The sequence below is a fragment of the Salvelinus alpinus genome, chromosome 27, assembly GCF_045679555.1.
Source record: "Salvelinus alpinus chromosome 27, SLU_Salpinus.1, whole genome shotgun sequence".
Classification (NCBI taxonomy): Eukaryota; Metazoa; Chordata; class Actinopteri; order Salmoniformes; family Salmonidae; genus Salvelinus; species Salvelinus alpinus.
In genome coordinates this window covers 41,400,199-41,406,198 of record NC_092112.1, presented here as the reverse complement: position 1 = coordinate 41,406,198, position 6,000 = coordinate 41,400,199, and positions in this window count along the sequence as shown.

The following is a 6,000-nucleotide window of genomic DNA, read 5'->3' as shown; positions in this document are numbered from 1 at the left end:
CTAGGCATCGAGACGTGGTTGATATATGGGTGACGTCTAGGCATCGAGACGTGGTTGAGATGATGATGTTTATATTTTATTAAATTGTTATTGGGGGAAAGACAACACTTCCTGTGTATACACTGACATAGACATGATGACGTGACAGTTAACTACAAACGTGACATGCAAGACGTATGTTAGTAGATTGAAGGATATTGGACAAGGTAAATGACAAAACCTAACTTGTAGTGACAGTAGGCCGTTAAGAATTTCTTCTTAATAACTGACTTACCTAGTTAAATAAAGGTTAAATATGATTATCATCTTTTAAATTCAATAGTTAGTATGTGTGGGTAAGAGGTGGACAAGATGCTGTTGTTTCTGTCCACGGCTTCTCCATCCCTTCATGACAGAGTGAAAAGACCTAGTTGTCATGGGAAACAGTCAGAACTGGATTCTATTTAATTCAATTTACTACAACTTTGTTTATCCCCTTAGGGGTAATTAAAAATGGCATTGGCAGCAAGGTCACAAATAATAACATTCTCCGCTTATAATGCAAGAACAACAAGTGCATATTTTCAGAACACAATTGAATAGAATGGTGCGTTACTGTCAATTTTTCAGTTAAAATCTATGCTTTAGCTTTCACAATACCTACAGTAAATGCTCAGCCTCACTCACACACACACACACACACACACACACACACACACACACACACACACACACACACACACACACACACACACACACACACACACACACACACACACACACGTTGTCTATGAAGACTTGTGCTGCCCCCTTTCTACCTAGCAGCTTTGATGAAGTATGTAAAAAAAAAAACATTGATAAACGTGTGGAAAAGCAAGAGCAGCAGGAGAGGGTTGGAACAAAAGAGGATGAACCAACCACGCTAATGGAGGAGAGGAGGAGGAGGGGAGGAAAAGAGGCGGAGAAAGACATGAGAAAGAGTGGCACAGCGGTTGGCGACTTTTGAATTGCTCCTGTGACCATGACTTTTAGATTCCGCAATCCAGTCGTTATTTTGCACCACGGTGATCCTCTCTGACGTTCATGAATTAATAAAAGACAGCAGAATGTCAGCGAATCTATTTGTAGGTTTGCTCGTAGAGCAAAGACACACTTACGCGCTCGTGCAACCTCATCTCTCATCTCACTGCCGCCCTCCCTCTATCTTTCTTGGACACACACACAATGCATGCACGTACAAACGCATGCACGTACACACACATACACACACTTACAGTGTACACACGCACGCATACACACACAAACACACATGCACCACATCAGGAATTCCAAATGAGACTGGTAAGTGGCAAGTATCAAATCTATTATGAAAAGAGTACCAGTATAAAAAGCCATTCTGTGTCCAATTAATATTTTCTTTGTTATCTTAAGCGTTCTTGCTTATACTGTGTTCTGTAAGGTATGGATTTTCTATGTATGTTCTACGATGACCTCGCTAGAACGCACACAGAGGCATGTAAGCATGGTAAGATAGTCTGTGATTTTCCATAACAACCATATCCTGGTCTGTCAGTCTGCTGGAACCCCAAAGACTCTTTCGCCACTATTTACAATCTGTGTGTTAAAGACGAATAACCCTGAATAAAGAACTCCATTTATTAATTTTCAGACCGATGTATTTGGCGAGCGCCACTTTTAATGAATGAAATATGAAGGTCTGTTTTTGGCTAGTCTTCGGCGAAGATATATTTTTCGTATTGCGCCCTTTTCTGTGAAAATGAGTGATAAAATCACTGCAGCAGCACACAAGTTTGGTCTTTCTATTTGATTCGATCTGAATAAATGAGAGGAGACAGACGATGTTGGTAATGTTCTCCATAGAGATATCAGGATTGAGCTCTGGCTCTTTGACACCTTGGATTTACCTTGTCTAAAGAAACAGGATGTTCGCTCTGACAGAGAGAGGTACCTTTCTTTTACTGCTTCCATTTTATTACCTAGATGTGGCCTAATGTGGTTCTGAAACACTGTATTACTATCCCTGAGGCACCTGCACTCAGAGATACTCAGAGCCGGTTTCCCAGACCCAGATTATGCCTTATTCTAGACTAAAAATCACTCTCAGTGGAGAATTTCCATTGAAAGTACATTTCAATTCAAGGCTAAGGTTATAATCTGGGTCTGACACTGACTCTCAGAGATCACCAAATCATCCATGATGGTATGAGACAAGCGATCCATCATTCTAATTCACACTCCATCGATTCTAGATAATAACTATCTTGGAACTTTTGGTTAAAATATAGCATCCATTGAAATTCTAAATCTCAAACAGCATCAGATGAGGTCTGTACTGTATCTACAATCAATCCAATCAATCAGATGTATTTATAAAGCCCTTCTTACATCAGCTGATGTCACAAAGTGCTGTACAGAAACCCAGCCTAAAACCCCAAACAGCAAGCAATGTAGGTGTAGAAGCACAGTGGCTAGGGAAAAACTCCCTAGAAAGGCCAGAACCTAGAAAGAAATCTAGAGAGGAACCAGGCTATGATGGGTGGCCAGTCCTCTTCTGGCTGTGCCTGGGTGGAGATTTTAACAGAACATGGCCAAGATGTTAAAATGTTCATAGACACCAGCAGGGTCAAATAATAATAATCACAGTGGTTGTCGAGGGTGCAACAGGTCAGCACCTCAGGAGTAAATGTCAGTTGGCTTTTCATAGCCGATCATTCAGAGTATCTCTATCGCTCCTGCTGTCTCTAGAGAGTTGAAAACAACAGGTCTGGGACAGGTAGCACGTCTGGTGCACAGGTCAGAGTTCCATAGCCGCAGACAGAACAGTTGAAACTGGAGCAGCAGCATGGCCAGGTGGACTGGGGACAGCAAGGAGTCATCAGGCCAGGTAGTCCTGAGGCATGGTCCTCCGAGAGAGAGAGAAAGAAAGAAAGAGAGAAAGAGCGAAAGAAAGAAAGAAAGAGAAAAAAAGAAAGAGAAAGAGAATTAGAGAGAGCATACTTAAATTCACACAGGACACCGGATAAGACAGGAGAAATACTTCAGATATAACAGACTGACCCTAGCCCCCCGACACATAAACTACTGCAGCAGTATCTATCTAGTGCTCTGCCTGCATTGTTTCCATATCTTTGAAGTGAGAGCCAGTCAGATGTGTCTCACACCTCAACCCCGGCACCGTGACTTTAATCTGATTGATTGATTGATTGAATACTTTATTGTCCCTTTAGGTAAAATTTGTCTGGCAACATACAGCAGCTCCTGGCATACACATAAACACAAAATCAAAAACACAGTCCATACAACACTTCACTTATGGACGTTATATATCACAGGACATACTTTGACCATATGAATACTGTAAGTGTGTAGTTCTGGTATGTAGTCCGTATGTGTTTACGAATCTGATGCTCGTTCTGGAGTCTGGTGTAGCAATCTAAGCTCCAGACTCTGGTACACACATATTCCCTGGCGAACTGGGTTGGAGCCCCGGCTCAGTCGACTGTCTCTGCCCTTCCTTTCTGTGTCCATCTCCCGAACCTGTCTCCCATTCTGTCCTATCAATAAAATACGTAAGGAGATCGGATATGAAAGGGATATAATGCTCGTTGGGCTTGCGTGCCCGGTTTGTTCTGCAGAGTGGGGTTTTGAGGCTTCGCCCGGACTGTAATGTTTGGTACTGGTCATACAGCGGATGTGTGATGTCTTTATTGACAGTTACCAGCCGTGATCTCTCTTCTTGTTGCCCGATCATCTGTACAAAATTCATCAGATTACCCGTAACTGATTAGAGTAATGTGTAGACATTTTTTTTTATTACAAACTTAAACTTCAAAAACAAACAAATTATGCCAGGTAGCCAGTCTATTGCATGGTGGCCCCCTGCAGCACTATGTAGATAATTTTAGAACATTTTCAAATATAATCTGTCAGTTTCTATTTCATAGCAGGTTAATTGGGGGTCCCATGCACACACACGCACGCATGCACGCACGCACGCACGCACGCACACACACACACACACACACACACACACACACACACACACACACACACACACACACACACACACACACACACACACACACACACACACACACACACACACACTGCCACCTCCCTAAAATTTAATAGCTTTCACAACAGGCTCTGTCTGAACCCACCACGTGATACGATTATTAAAACAGACAGTCAGAGGGGTTGCCTGGAACTGGTTGCCTAGAGACCAGCGGCTGTACAACAGTACAACGGTAAAGAGCATAGCCTGTTCCTGAGAAAAGTCAGGGGTTGTGTAGGTGTTAGTGACCTCACTTGTCATCTCCTGTGGGAACGGAAGGAGCTGAATGCTTGTGACCAGGCAGGGCCAGTCACAGTGACTCTTCCAAACTCAGAGGTTGTAATTATGGTCTAAACCAACATGTTCACCTAGATTTGACTAACTCCTCACCCCTCCTGACATTTCCACCTGCAACATTCTGACTCTCTCTCTATTTCTTTCTTTCTTTCCTTCTCTCTCTCTGTCTTTCTCTATTTCTGTCTTTCTCTCTCTGTCTTTCTCTCTCTCGCTCTGTCTTTCTCTCTCTCTGTCTCTCTCTCTCGCTCTATCAATTCAGTTCGATTCAAGGGGCTATATTGGTATGGGAATCATATGTTTACATTGCCAAGGCAAGTGAAATGGATAAACAAAAGTGAAATAAACAAGAAAACAAGAAAACAGTAAATATTACACTCACAAGTTCCAAAATAATAGAGGCATTTCAAATGTCATATTATGTCTATATACAGTGTTGTAACGATGTGTAAATAGTTAAAGTACAAAAGGGGAAATAAATACCATTAAATATGGGTTGTATTTACAATGGTGTTTGTTCTTCACTGGTTGCCCTTTCCTTGTGGCAACAGGTCACAAATATTGCTGCTGTGATTGGACACTGTGGTATTTTACCCAATACATATGTGAGTTTATCAAAATTGGATTTGTTTTTGAATTCGTTGTAGGTCTATGTAATCTGAGGGAAATAATTGTCTATAATATGGTCATACATTTGGCAGGAGGTATGACCATATTTAAAAAAAATTCAAAATACTATAGGCGGAATTAGGTGTTTTGACTGGGGTCAAAATTACGCCAAAGGATTAATTAAGTCTATACTGATACAAACAGTGAACAATTATTTAGATTTATTAAGAATAAGTTGATTGACAAACTCGTAAAATAATTGAAAAAATATGCCTCTGGGGTCAGTTTCCACCTCATTTTGTGGGCAGTGTGCATATTACCTGTCTTCTCTTGAGAGCCAGGTCTGCCTACGGCGACCTTTCTCAATAGCAAGGCTATGCTAACTGGGTCTATACAAAGTCAAAGCTTTCTTTAACTTTGGGTCAGTCACAGTGGTCAAGTATTCTGCCACTATGTATTCTCTGGTTAGGGTTAAATAGCGTTCTAGTTTGCTCTGTTTTTTTGTTAATTCTTGCCAATGTGTCAAGTAATTATCTTTTTGTTTTCTCATGATTTGGTTGGGTCAAATTGTGTTGCTGTCCTGGGGCTCTGTGGGGTCTGTTTCTGATTGTGAACAGAGCCAGGACCAGCTTGCTTAGGGGACTCTTCTCCAGGTTCATTTCTCTGTAGGTGATGGATTTGTTATGGGAGGTTTGGGAATCGCTTCCTTTTAGATGTTTGTAGAATTTAGCGTCTCTTTTCTGGATTTTGATAATTAGCGGGTTGGTGAGCGGACCCTAGACCTCACAACCATAAAGGGAAATGGGTTCTATAACTGATTCAAGTATCTATCTATCTATCTCGCTCTCTCTCTTCTGATTTGAGCTGCCCTCTCTTCCTGCTGTCTGTTCTTAGAATCAAACCACATTAAAAAAAAAAAAATTGTCAAGTGAAACAGAGAAGTGGATCGATTCCTGTTATCAGTCAGCCATTTAGTTGTAGAGACACAAGCAAGGAAGAGAGTGGTTGAAGATGAGAAAGCCTTGCGGGCAAACAGACAGGCA